Consider the following 15,625-nt stretch of genomic DNA (forward strand, 5'->3'; position numbering starts at 1 on the left):
GATGGGTCATTACTTGGACCTGATGGATTCAGCATTTCCTTGAAACAAATAGAAGGTTTCATGTGTCTGATCATCTTCACTTCCTACAATCATGAGAAGATAACATACAGATGTCTTGGCTGTCCACAGTCACTAAGTTCTCCATTTCATGAGCAGTGTGCCTTGCACATAGTGAGCACTTAATAAATACTTGATAACACATGAGTGGGTGGATGGATGGATGGATGGATGGATGGATGGATGAATGGATGGATGGTGACATGTTTAGTCAGAGATATTAAAAGCTTAACCTCTTGGGACAAAAAAGGTCACCCTGAGACCATTATTCCCTGGTTGTCACCTAAAAGAACAGTCAAGATCTCTGTGCCCGAGACAAACCCACAAAGCCCAGGCACGACTTCGGATGTGAGCACTAGCAGAGGGAACAGGTAAGCTTCATGGAAAGGGGGGAATGATGGTCCTGTCTCCCCAATGCCTTCAGTCCCAGCTCCACACGTCTTCTTATGATTAATTTAGACGTTTTCATTAATAGATTCCAAGATAATTGCCAGATAAACATCTGTGCTGTCCCTAGAACAGGAGAGGAAATGAATAAGGGATATTAAATAAAGGAAGAATGTTACTCAGGTGCATTAATCTGGAAAATGGAGAAAATTGTTGGAGGCTCTGTCTCTCTTGGTATTTGCATTTGAAAATTAGATGAAGCATCAAAGCACGCAGAGACACCAGGCCACTCTGGGAGGAAATCACTTCCCCAGGGATGAGGGACTGGCATCATTTGGAGAATGGTGGGGAGAGCAACACTCTCTGTGTTCTCGAGTCTTCTTTTTTACTTAATGTGAGGAGAAGGCTACCAATAGGGAAACTGAGATTCAGGATTCCTATTTTATAGATGAATACATGTGGTGGATTACATTTGTTTATTCAGATATGTACATATAAACATATACATGTGTATACACATATTGTGAAGATTACATTTAACTCTCTCTGATTGTGAAAATGAAAATAATGAACTCTCCCCTGATTGTGAAGATTAAATTGTAATCCCTGCCCATTTTTAGATTTAATCACCAAAAGTATAAACACTCCATTCACACTTGAGTGGGGGAGGTCTGTGACCTACATGTGCAGTGGTGGGTGATGAATCAGAATCGACTAACTGCCTCCTGGGCAGTCCTAAATAAGGACTTCAACTGTGATTGGTAGATGTAGAATTAGGGGGAAGGCACAGAAAGTGACGCAAGTGGAAGTGTCTTTAAAGGGGGATGACAACTTCCTGAGTGAGTTCTACCGGCAGTTCTTTCTTTCTTTGGACTGGAGGCTGGTGGAGAATCTACTGACTGGATCCAAGACATGGTGAGTGAAAGGCTGACTCCTTTCATATTGGGTTTTCTGAAGAGACTAGCCTCAGGAGAGACTTCCCCAGGTCCTGGGCTTTGCTGAGGCCAGCTAAGGACTAACTCTCCTTGCCCGGGTTGAGTCTTAGTGCTTAAGCTAGATATCTTACCCTATCCTCTCTCTGATTTTCTTGCTTCACTCTTTCTATATTTTGTAAGTAAATTGTAAATAAATCTCTTTGGAATTGATATAAATTCCTGGAGACGCTGTTTTGAATATAATCCAATCAGTCTAACCTTTTTATTTAAAAACCCCTACTTTCCCCTTAAAATGTATTGGATATAAATTTAGATGTATATATGGATTATATATGTAGATATGTAGGTAAAGTAGATTTCTAGGGGGAAGCAGCAACAGAGTAGACCTAAAGTTAGGAAGACCCAAGTTCAAACCTAGCCTCAGACACTCACTAGCTTCATGAGTCTGGGAAAGGCATTTTCCCTTTGTTTACCTCAGTTTCCCCAACTGTAAAAGGCTAGCATTAATACTCACGATTAAGGGTTTTATGAGGATAAAATCAGATATTATTTATAAAGCCCTTTGCAAACTGAAGGATTATCTGTGTTGTTTTAAAGGTCTTAGTAAAGTTTTAAGTTTTAACTTGAAATTTTACAATCATTTTAGAGTCCTGTATTCACTTCATTATTCTTGCTGTTATTGGTATTAAAGGCAATATTTTTCTCATTTTGCAGATGTGGGGACTGCATTTCACAGAGATCACATGTTTGTCCAGTTCTTGCATAGCTAGTAGTTACCACAGATGGGATTTGAACCCATGTCCCTTATTCCCCAATTGGTCCTCCATCAGCCATAGTACATGGCTTCTCAGAAAGATAATTATCCCCATTTTATAGAAGGAAGCCTGGATCCGAATGGTGAAATGGGCTGGCCAAGATCACAAAGCCAGGAAGAAACAAAAATGTGTGAAAAATCCTTTTGATTGATCTTCTTGATGCCTTGGGAAGACCATTCATGTTATTCTCAGGCTCATAGTGTGACATTTGTGGTAACATAATAACAGCAACAGAAAGCCTCGTACAGTGGGTACCACGGTTTTCATAGCTATTTCCCTGGAGCCTATTATCACCCTGAGAGGGAGCCATCACAGGCTTTTTGGTCCCCATTTTTCAGGTGAAGAAAATGAGGCCCCTCATTATCAGAACCATCATTTGAACCCAGGGGTCCCCAGTCTCAAGCCTAGCACATGATCCCATGAACTCGCCATACCGCCTCTCAACAAAGCAGCACATGACGTGCAAAGGCTCACGACACACTCTGGCTTCATTTCTTTCTTCTCCTTTAAAAGTGGGAGGATAAAGCCAAAGCATTGTTGGAGTCTCCGGGGGCCCCTCGGTCTTGGTCCAAAGTCACCCCAAAGGCTGTGGGATCAGGCCACCGAGTGAAGCATCTGTTCCCGGAAGCCTGTGCATCAAGGTGGCTAGAGCGGATCACAGACAAGCCCATTACACCCCATTAAAGGAGCCTGGGCTGTCGACGGAAGGCCAGAAGGATTGATCAGCTCGAGCCAGGCAGGCCCAAGATCGTCCATTTATTAATTAAAAGTGCATTTTACGTATTGGGATGTGATAAATAGTTTGCCTGTTTAGGTCACTTCCCTGCGACCCGCTCTTAGCCCTGATAAATTATGTACCAGCTGGCTCCTTGGAGAACTTCTCAGAGTGGGATCTAAGTGGGCAGCCACCTGTGGGGGGCTCAGCATTGACCCCGAATTGGAGGCCCTTTGAAGCTGGCCCCAAAGCAAGTCTACTTGCTATGGACCTCGTGGGAGAATCGGGAGGATGAGGGCATGGAAAGGGTCGGAGGAAGAACCCAAGGGCTGGACTGCACAACAGAGAGAACCTTCACTGTGGAATCAGAGGACCTGAGCTAGAATCCTGCCGCTGTTGCTGCCTGCCTGTTAGACCTTGAATCCATCCTCTGAGCTCTCTGGGTCTCAGTTCATCCATTTAAGATAACTTCCCATTTCCAGAGTTCACCAGGATCCCAGAAGTCTGATCTTAATGCCCTCAGACAAGTTCCTTCTCTTCCTTGGGCCTCCTCCTCTGCCCATGCCCACATGCACATTTCTCTGGCATCACCAGTCATCATCTTCTCCGTTATCCCATTTCCTCATAGGGAACCAGGTGCTTTGTTACTTCCTCCAGGTATCCCTGTGCTTCCTCTCCCAAGCTGAAAGGAGGCTCGCCTTGATGATCACAGAGAGGGTTTTTTCATAGGCAATGGTGCCCTCTTCTTGACTTCCCTGTTATTGTCTGTTAGGAAGAGTGGTCAGCGGCCAGCTAAAGATTTTTACCTTTGATCACCTTGATAGACTTTGGGAGGCAGGGGATACTAAGGCAGAAAGGGGGAGAATTAAAATGTCTGAAGATGGGGCAATGAACAGAAGACAACATTCATGGCATGGCATAATGGATAGGGCTATGAACAAGAAGTCAAGAAGACTTGGGTTCAAGCCCCATCCATTTCATCATCACAGATGCTCTGACACTGGCCAAATCACCTTTCTCTGCCTCAGTGTCTCCTCTGTGAAAAGGAGGTGAGACTTCAAGTCCACTTCCAACTCTCCTGCTGATTGTAAGAAAGAGGTATTTATTCTAAGGGAAGGAATGAGGGTATTCTAAGAGAATAACTCCTATTCAGAACTCATGCAGGGATTAATGTGCTCTCAGCCATTGAAGGAGAAATTGGTAGGTACAAGAAAGTAGTTTTAAAGGAGCTCAGGTGAATATAGTAAAACAACAGCAGCAGCAAAATCCCCCAAAGCCCACATTTTTTCATGCTTACAAATGCTCTTTTATTCGCTCTTGGTATCAGCTTAAGTCAGTCACAGGCTAAATACTACAAAGAAAATAAGAGCTTCATAGATCATGGGTTCTATCTAGCCAACTTAACCCACTCCTCTTGTGTGCCAGCCATGTAGACAATGAGGTCCAGGCAAAAATTCATTTAACAAAACTTGACATCTCCAAAAATTATAGAGCCAATTGATCATAAAAATAGCAAGGTTATTCTGATTAAAGAAGTCTTTGAGAACCAATTTTTAGACTTGTCAGAAGAAAATAAAATGACCATAATGTCTCACTTAAAAAAAATAATGAAAGATGGTAGAGAAAAGTCAGGGACCAGTCTGATCTCTCCCAAATTTCCCTCCAGACAACTTTAAAAATAACACCTTAAATTCTGGAGGGAAAACCCCAGAAAAAGATTGAGTGAATACCTTTCAACCCAAGATTATTTAGAAGATAAACAAGAAAGATATGTCCCACCAAGGTGAGGGTAGAGTGCAACCAAGCACAGAGATGGGGAAGATCCCACCTTAGCAAGCCAGCATAGATCTCGTGGGCAAAGTAAGCTTCTGGAACTCTCAGTTGAAGTGATCAGAAGGAAAGTATAGGGGATGCTTTGCTGGCACTGTGTGCAAAATTACATTTCATTCCACATAGACAGGTCAGAGCAAGGAGGAGCACTAGCTTAACATTGCTTGAGATTTCAGGGGATCAGAGAACCTGATCAGAGCTCCAGGGAGGAAAAGACAGCTTGTGGTTGTTCAAAGACCAGAACAAATGTCATCAGGATATAAAACACGTCTCCTTAGATTATATCACATAGAAAGAACTGAAAACTAATACTTTTTCAGAATTAGCTCTGAAAGCAGCTGCATAAAAAATCTGAAGTTTGAAACAGTGCTCCCTCCACCCCAGAAAGAAAGCCCAAAACAGTTTGTTTGTTTTTTTTTAGTTAAAAGTCAAGAAATTGGCCAGAAGTGAGCAAATATCACCATCGTCAACAAAAACAAAAACAACAAAAACATAGAAAGTTATTTAGGTTATAGGGAAGATCAAAACACAAATAACAGAAAGTAAAATTGCTAGCCAAAATCTGAAAGAAAAACCTAAATTGATTTCAGGCCCAAAAGCAATTCCTAGAAGAATTAAAAAACAGAGGTTGAAGAAAAACTGGGAAAATAAATGAGAGTGAGATACATACAGTAAGTACTTGGGAATATATCTGCCAAAACAAACCCAGAAAATAAATGAACATAATTATGAAATTCTTTTTTGCCAAAAAAAAGTCATCTAAATAATTGGAAAAATATTTTTTTGTTCATGGATGGGTAGAGCTAATGTAATTAAAATGATAATCTTATCAAAAACTAACCTATTTTTTCAATGTTGTCACTTAAATTACCAAAAAAATATTTTATTGAGTTAGAAAAAGTAATAAAATTCATTTGGAAAAACAAAAGATAAAAGAATCAAAGGATGTAATGAGTAAAAACAAAAGGGAAGGAGGCCTAGAAGTTCTAGATTTTAAACTGTATTATAAAAATGTAATTATCAAAAGTACCTGGTACTGGCCAAGAAATAGAAAAAAATATCAGTGGAACAGAACAAATATATGTAACAAACAGTAGCAGAAACTTATAGTAATCTCTTGGCAAAATCATAGATGTAGGTATTGGAGATAAGAAATCACTGTTTGGTAAAATATTTATGGGATAATCAGAAATTGGTTTGGGAGAAACTAGTTATATATATATATATATGTATAATATATATCTCAATATCTTACACCATTCACTAGGATAAGATTAAAAATGGAAACATGATCTAAACATTGAAGGAAATACTACAAGTAAATTAAGAGAACAAGGGACATACTATTTATCAAATTTATGGATAGGAGAAGAATTTATAAGTTAACAAGAGATGGAGATTATTGTAAAATGTAAAATAAATAATTTTGACTACAAGAAATTGAAAAGTTCTTGCACTAACAAAATAAATGATTGTAAGATTAGAAGAAAAGCTGAAAATTGGGAAGAAATTATAAATAATTTCTCATATAGAGGTCTAAAATATCTAAAATATTTGGAGAACCTTGTCAATTTTATAAGAATAAGAACCATACCCCAATTGATAAATGGACAAAAGATATGAACAGATAAATTTCAGACTAAGAAATCAGTCATACATAGGTATGTGAAAAAATACTCTCAATTATTACTGATTAGAGGGAGGTAGACCAAAACAACTCTGAGATATCACCTCACACCTATCATACTGGCTAAAATTTTAAAAAGAGCAAAGTGACTAATATTGGAGAGAGTGGAAAAATGGGGACACTAATGCCTTGTCGATGGAGCAGTGAATTGATCCAACCATTTTGGAATCACCCCTAGAGAGTTATAAAACTCTCTATACCCTTAGACCTGACTCTGTTTCCCAAGGGATTAAGGAAAAAGAAAAAGAACTCATATGTTCCATAACATTTAAAGCCACTTTCTTTGTGATGGCAAGGGATTGGAAACTGAGGGGATCCAATTGTGATATGTGATTTTGATGGAATACTATTATGATAAAAGAAACAATGAACAGATGGATTAAAAAATACTTAGAAAGAAACAGGCAAAATAATGAACAATGAGATGAATAGAATTAGGAGAAAATTATACATATCCACAGAATTAATGCTGGAAAAATAAACAGGGTGAGGAGGGGTTGGAACACTTGTGGTTTGGAATTATTATGTAGATAAGAAGAAAATAAACTAAACCTATAGGAGATTTGTAATTTTGTTTGTGTGCTATCTTTTCTTTGTTTATAGAAATGCTTGATTGGTTTATAAAATTTGAAATAAAAGTAAATAATAAAAAGAATATAAGTAAGAGTTATGTAATAAAATTATAAAAAGAGTCACCAATTTGATAGAGGAGTCACAGAAAATATTGAAAAAAAAGGCCTTAAAATAGAATAGGCCAAATTGTGAAAGAGACACAAAGATCCAGTGAGAAGAACTACCTAAAGAGCATAATTAGCCAAAAAGATATATCAAAATTCATTGAAGAGAAGATTTCTTTGTTTTTCTCATTTAAAAAATATTTTTAAATGTTTTATATTTTATTTTTAACATTGACAGGTAGCAATTTTTAACATATATTTTCCAAAACTTAAAACCCCAAACTTCTCCTTTCCCTTCCTTCCCCCTATCTGATGTGGAAAGGAATTTAATCTATATTATACATATTTTGATTACACAAAATATTTTTCCATTTTTGGCATGTTTTGAAAGAAGAATCATATAAAACAAAAGCAATAAATAAATAAATTTTAAAAGTGAAAAATAATATGCTTCAATTTGCTTTTAAATCCCATTAGTTCTTTTACTAAGGTAGACATTATTTTTCATCATAAGTCCTTTAGAATTGTCTTGGATCATGGGTTTGGTGTAAATAGCCAAGACTTTCACAGTTGATTATTGTACAGTATTATTGTCACTATGTACTGTTTTTCTGCTTTTTCTCACTTCATTCTGTATGAGTTCATGTCTGTCTTTTCAAGTATTTCTGAAATCATCCTTCTAATCATTTATTATAGCACAGTTGTATTCTTTAGAACAATTCTTTTAAAAGCAGAAAAGTTAGAATTGAGCAAGTGGAAGTTAATGATTCTATAAGATATTAAAATAATAAAACAAAATCAAAAGAATTAAAACATCAAAGAAAATGTGAAATGCATCTTTAGGAAACAACTGAAAATTCATCTGGAGGAATAAAAGGTCAAGACTATCAAGAGGACTAATGAAAAAAGTGAAGAATTGTGGCCCAAGTATTAGCTCTTAAACTGTACTATAAAATAGTAATCATCAAAACAATCTGGTACTAAGAAATAGAAGAGTGGATCAATTAAATGAATTAGGGGCAAATGACTTTAGCAATCTAATATTTGAGAAACCCCCAAATCCCAGTTTTGGGGATAAGAATTCACTATTAGAAAAAAATTACTGAGAAAATTGGAAAAAAAAAGTTTGTCAATCAATATCTCACACTGTACACCAAGATAAGAAAAAAATAAATAAATGATTCAAACATAAAGATTAACATTATAAGTAAATTAGTGGAACATAGAATTGTTTACCTGTCAGATCTACGGAGAATTGAAGAATTTATGACCAAATAAGAGATAAATAATATTACAAGATGTGAAATGAATGATTTTGATTATATCAAATTTAAAAAAGTTTTTATACAAGCAAACAATGCAATTAAGATTAGAAGAGAAACAATAAACTGGAGGAAAAAATTAGAACTAATTCATCTAATAAAAGTCTCATTTCTCAAATATATAAAAAACTAAGTCAAATTTATATGAATCCAAGTCATTACCAATTTGATAAATGGTCAAAGGATATGAACTGGCAATTTTCAAAATAATCAAACTTTCTATACTTATGTGAAAATACTCTAAATCTCTATTGAATAAAAAATATGAATTAAAATAGCTGTAAGGAACCATTCCATCCAGTTTGGCTAATATGACAGAAAAGGAAAATGACAAAGGATGAAGGGTATATAAAAAACTGGAATATTAACACATTATTGGTGGAGTTGTGAACTTGTCCAATCATTCTGGAGAACAATTTAGAGAGAAAACTAATGTGCCAGAGCACTGTATAAAACTTTTAATTCAAAATTAACACAACTAAATATGTATTCCAAAGAAATGAAAGAAAAAGAAAAAACCATCTGCACAAAAAATATTCATATCAGTTATTTTTGTGGTGGCAAAGGACTAGAAATTGACAGGATTTCCATCAGTTGGGAAATGGCAGGGCAAATTGTGTAATATGATCTGATGGAATATCATTGTTCTATAAGAACTGACAAGCAGGATATTATCAGAAAAAATCTGCAAAGATATGCATGAATTATTGTAAAATGAAATGAGCAGAAAAATGATAAAATTAAATATAGTAAAAGCGATATTGTATAATGATCAAGTAAGAATGACAGGTATTCTCAGCAATACATATATCCAAGACAGCTTTGAAGGAGTTATGATGAAAAATCCTGCTCATTTCTAGAGAAGGAACTGATGGAGCCTGAATGCAGAGCAAAACACACTTTTAAAAACTTTATTTTTCTGTTTTATTTTTGGTCTCTATTTTCTTTTAAAGCATAAATAACATGGAGGTAGGCTTTACATAACTATACAAGTATGACCTGTATCTAAATACTTGCCATATCATGGATGGGGAGAAGAGGGACCCAGGGCAAGTATTTAGAAACCAAATATTCAGAAAACAAATGTTAAATTATTTCTATATGTAATTGGAGAAATTAACAAAATATTTTTTAAAAACAGAAATAAAATATTCTAATATTAAAAAAAGAAAGAAATATGATTCCCTATATAACCTGAGGCAATTCACTTTAGGTCTTTGGATTTCATTTTCATCATCTGTAAAAAGAGGGAAATGGATTAGATTATATTTAAGGTCCCTTCCAGTTCTAGATTTAAGACCATATTATTTCTTGAGATTACTTATTACTTTTCTCAAAAATAAGCCTCTGAGTTGGGATAAAAACATTTTCAGGTGGAAACACCATCTTTGATGTTTTCCATACCTATTCTCCTTTAGACAAGTCATTTAACAATCTGGGCCTTAGTGTACTCCTCTATAAAATGAAGATGTTGGATTGGATGGTATTAGAGCTTCCTTCTAACATTATATCCATTTGATAATATAATATAATCCTGATAATTCTTAAATTGTTAGTTAAATTTTTTAGTAGTCAACAAATATTGTTCTTTTATCATATACTCTTTTGCTTGTGAAAATAAAATAGTAGTCACCTTAAAGATACTGGAGGTATTTACATGATATGTATTCCTCTACTTTAAAAATGGCACTTTCATTATTGATAATCAACAAAAAAAATTTTCAATTATCTGAATAACTATTTAAAGATTAGATTATAATGAGCACCTTATCTAAAGAAATTTTGAGTATGTAAAAGGCAGGGGCTTGTGCCCCTACACCAATTAATGTGTTAATTCGAAAGGAATTACTTAGGACCAATAAGAGACATAAAATAAGACAGTCTGGTAAGTCATTAATCAGTTGGGGAAGAATGATGGGATATTTAGGTTACAGGATAAAAACCTAAATAGTACCACATAGAAAAGAGTTTTGATTGGCCAATTAAAATATTTTCCCTGTTTACATATATATTTTCCCTCCCCTCTTCCCTCCTCCCTTCCAGAGCCAACAAGCAATTTCACAAGGTTATAAAAATATGATCACTTGATACTTATTTCCATATTATATATTTTTTACCATAGAGCAATCTTTTGAAACCAAAACCTTAAACCATGTACCCATATAAAAATGATGAGTCATATGTTTTCTTTCTGTGTTTCTATTCTCATAATTCTTTCTCTTGATGTGTATAGCATTCTTTCTCCTAAGTCCCTCATGATTGTCCTGGATCATTTACATTGCTACTGGGAGATAAGAAGGGGTGAATATAAGCAAACAACAGAAAAAGAAGAAAGAAATTACAATCGATAGATTCTGTACAGGTAATGAGCAAAGAAAAAATGAAACAGAGGGGGAAGGGTCAGCAAAGGAAAAATCAGAAATCCCAGCAAATTGGATACAGGCTTGGGAAGAACACAAAATGCAATTCAAAACACAATTAAGAGAGGCTGAAGACAATTGGGAAAAAAACTTAAAAACTAAGATAAGTCATCTGGAAATAGAAAATAGTGTCTTGAAAGCCAAAGCCAACCAGGTTGAAAATGAGGCAAAGGAGATGAAAGATGAAGCAAAGAAGATGGAAGATGAGGCAAAGAGGATGAAAGATGACCTTGAAAGAAAATCAGACCAGAAGGAGAAGAATGATCAAAAAGCCAGGGATGAAATCCAGTCTTTAAGAACCAGAATACAACAACTAGAATTAAGTGACCTCACAAGGCAGCAGGACACTATAAAACAAAATCAAAAGAATGAAAAAATTGAAGAAAATATGAAACATCTCATTCACAAAACAGAAGATTTAGAAAATCATTCAAGGAGAGACAATTTAAGAATCATTGGTCTACCAGAAGACCATGACAAAAGAAAAACCCTGGACATAATAATACAGGAAATTATTCAAGAAAACTGCCCCGATATTCTAGAACAAGAGGGAAAAGTGGAGATTGAAAGAACCCACAGATCACCTCCTGTACTTAATACCCATCTGACAGCACCCAGGAATGTTATAGCCAAAAATCAAGAACTATCAGACCAAAGAAAAAATATTACAAGCTGCCAAGAAGAAGTCATTCAGATACCATGGAATCACAGTGAGGATAATTCAGGATCTGGCTGCATCTACACTGAAGGACTGAAAGGCATGGAATATGATATTCCAGAAAGCAAGGAAACTAGGCCAACAACCAAGAATCAACTAACCAGCAAAACTGACCATATTCTTATAGGGGAAAATATGGTCATTCAACAAAATAGAAGAATTCCAAGAATTTGTAAAGAAAAGATAATACCTGAACAGCAAATTTGATGTCCAAGCACAGAACTCAAGAGAACCATCAAAAGAATTTAAAAGAGGAAAAAGAAAAACAAAACAAAACAAAAAAATTTTTTAATAAACTCAATAAGTTAAAATGATATGTATGCCTATGAGGAAAGAGGTCATTGGTAACTGTTAAAAACTGTTGTTATCACCTGGACAGCTAGAAAAATTACACTTAGAGGGAACAGTGACAAACTCTATAGGATGAAATAACAAGACATAAATAGGTATATAGATATATGTATGCATAATTACATACACTTGTATATACATAACAATTAGAGCTAAAAAAGAGGTTAATACTAAAAGAAATGGGAAAAGAAACAAAAGAGGGTGAATTTATATGTCACAAAGAAGTTCATTGTGGGAGGGGGGAGTACATCAATACACTGGAAGGGTAGAGATGTTGGAGATAGGAAATAATCAACTCTTACATGCATTGAAATTGACCCAAAGAGGGAATAACAATCCAATACATTGGGGCAGAGAATACATTTGCACGCTATAGGGGAGTAGAAGGGTAACCAACAGACTGGTGGGGAGGGAAGCAGTATAATGGAGGGAGAGAGTGGGGGGTAGTTTTAAAAAGACTACAAAGAAAATAAGGGGGGAAAATGAGAAGGAAGGGGGTATAAAGGGAAGTAAAATAAGGGTGGGAACTAGGGGGACTGATTAAAAACAATCATTGGTGTAGAAGGAAATAGTGAAAGAAGAAAAGGCAGGACTAGGAGTAGAAATCAAAATGCTGGGAAATACACAGCTAGTAATCATAACTCTGAATGTGAATAGAATGTTCTCACCCATAAAACTCAAGTGAATAGCAGAGAGGATTAGAATCCAAAACCCTACCATATGCTGTCTACAAGAAACACACTTGAGGAAGGTAGATATGCATAGGGTGAAAGTAAGAGGATGGAGCCAAATCTATTGGGCATCAAACTGATAAAAAGAAGGCAGGAGTCGCAATCATGATATCTGACAAAGCCAAAGTAAAAATAAATCTAGTTAAAAGAGATAGGGAAAGTAATTATATCCTGATAAAAGGCAGTAAAGACAATGAGGAAATATCAGTATTCAACATGTATGCACCAAATGGCATAGCATCCAAATTTCTAAAAGAGAAACTAGTGGAGCTCAAGGGTGAAACAGACAGAAAAACTATACTAGTGGGAGACCTGGATCTTCCTCTATCAGAACTAGATAAATCAAACCAAAAAAATAAATAAGAAAGAGGTAAGAGAAGTGAATGAAATCTGAGAAAAATTAGAGTTAGTAGATATGTGGAAAAAAAATAAATAGGGACAAAAAGGAATAAACCTTCTTTTCAGCAGCACATGGTACATTCACAAAGATTGACCATGTATTAGGGCATAAAAACATTGCAAAAAAGTGCAAAAGAGCAGAAATAATAAATGCAACCTTCTTAGATCACAATGCAATGAAAATAATAATTAGTAAGGGTACATGGAGAGGTAAATAAAAAATTAATTGGAAATTAAACAATACAATTCTCCAAAACCAGTTAGTCAAAGAACAAATCATAGAAACAATTAACAATTTCATTGAAGAAAATGACAATGATGAGACATCCTTTCAATACCTATGGGATGCAGCCAAAGCAGTACTCAGGGAAACATTTATATCCTTCAGTTCATATATTAATGAATTATGGAGAGCAGAGGACAATGAATTGGGCATGCAAATTTAAAAAAAAACTAGAAAGTGAACAAATCAAAAATCCTCAGATGAAGATTAAATTAGAGATTCCAAAAATCAAAGGAGAAATTAATAAAATTGAAAGTCAAAGAACTATTGATTTAATAAATAAGACTAGAAGCTGGTACTTTGGAAAAAAACAAATAAAATAGACATAGAACTGGTCAGTCTAATTTAAAAAAAGGAAAGAAGAAAACCAAATTGACAGTATCCAAGATAAAAAGGGAAACCTTACCTCTAATGAAGAGGAAACTAAGGCAATCATTATAAACTATTATATGGCAACAAATATGGCAATCTAGGTGATATGGATGATAACTTACAAAAATATAAATTGCCCAGACTAACAGAGGAAGAAATATGTTAACTAAACAACCCCATATCAGAAAAAGAAATTGAACAAGCAATCAAAGAAGAACTCCCTAAGAAAAAATCCCCAGGTCCAGATGGATTTACAAATTAATTCTATAAAAAATTCAAAGAATGACTAACCCCAATATTATGCAAAGTATATGACAGAATAAGCAAAGAAGGATTTCTACCAAATTCATTTTATGACACAAATATGGTACTGATCCCCAAACCAGGCAAGTCAAAAACAGAGAAAGAAAACTATAGACCAATCTCTCTAATGAATATAGATGCAAAAATCTTAAATAGGATACTAGCAAAAAGACTCCAGAAAGTGATCATGAGGATTATTCACTATGACCAGGTAGGATTTATACCAGGAATGCAAGGATGGTTCAATATTACAAAAACCATCCACATAATTGATCATATTAACAAGCGAACTGACAAAAATCACATGATTATCTCAATAGATGCAGAAAAAGCCTTTGATAAAATACAACACCCATTCCTATTGAAATTTACTATACTAGAAATTATAGGAATAGAAGGGTCTTTCCTAAAAATAATAAATAGTATATATCTAAAACTATCAGCAAACATAGTCTGCAATGGAGATAAACTATAAGCCTTCCCAATAAGATCAGGAGTGAACCAAGGATGCCCATTATCACCTCTATTATTTAACATTGTACTAGAAACACTAGCAGTAGCAATTAGAGAAGAAAAAGAAATTAAAGGTATTAAAATTGGCAATGAGGAGACCAAGCTATCACTCTTTGCGGATGATATGATGATCTACTTAAAGAATCCTAGAGAATCAACCAAAAAGCTAGTTGAAATAATCAACAGCTTTAGCAAAGTCGTAGGATACAAAATAAACCCGCATAAGTCATCAGCATTTCCATATATCTCCAATCCATTTCAACATCAAGAATTAGAAAGAGAAATTCCATTTAAAATCACCCTAGACAATATAAAATACTTAGGAATCTATCTGCCAAGACAAACACAGGAACACAACTGCAAAACAATCTCTACACAATTAAAACTAGATATAAGGTGATACCCAGTGGAATCGTGCATCGGCTATGGGAGAGGTGGTGGGAAGGGGGAGGGGGGGAGAAAAAGAAAATGATCTTTGTCTCCAATGAATCATGTTTGGAAATGACCAAATAAAATAATGTTTAAAAAAAAAAACCTAGATCTAAACAATTGGAGAAACATTGATTGCTCATGGGTAGGATGAGCTACCATAATAAAAATGACAATCCTGTCCAAATTAATTTACTTATTTAGTGCTATACCCATTAAACTACCCAAAAAATTTTTATTGACTTAGAAAAAAGCATAACAAAGTTCATTTGGAAGTACAAAAGATCAAGGATATCCAGGGAAATCATGAAAAAATGCAAAGGAAGGAGGTCCCATATCTCAAACTGTACTATAAAGTCCCATAACTCAAACTATACTATAAAGCAGTGATAATTAAAATAATTTGATACTGGATAAGAGACAGAAAGGAGGATCAGTGGAATAGACTAGGGGTAAATGACCTCAGCAAGACAGTCTATGATAAGCCCAGTTTTGGGGACCAAAACCCACTATTTAAGAAAAACTACTGGGAAAATTGGAAGACAGTATGGGAGAAATTAGGTTTGGATCAACATCTCACACCTAAACCAAGTTAAACTCAGAATGGTGAATGACCTGAATATAAAGAAGGAAACTATAAGTAGATTATGTGAACACAGAATAGTATATTTGTCAGATCTT

This window comes from Monodelphis domestica, chromosome 5, assembly GCF_027887165.1.
Source record: "Monodelphis domestica isolate mMonDom1 chromosome 5, mMonDom1.pri, whole genome shotgun sequence".
NCBI lineage: Eukaryota > Metazoa > Chordata > Mammalia > Didelphimorphia > Didelphidae > Monodelphis > Monodelphis domestica.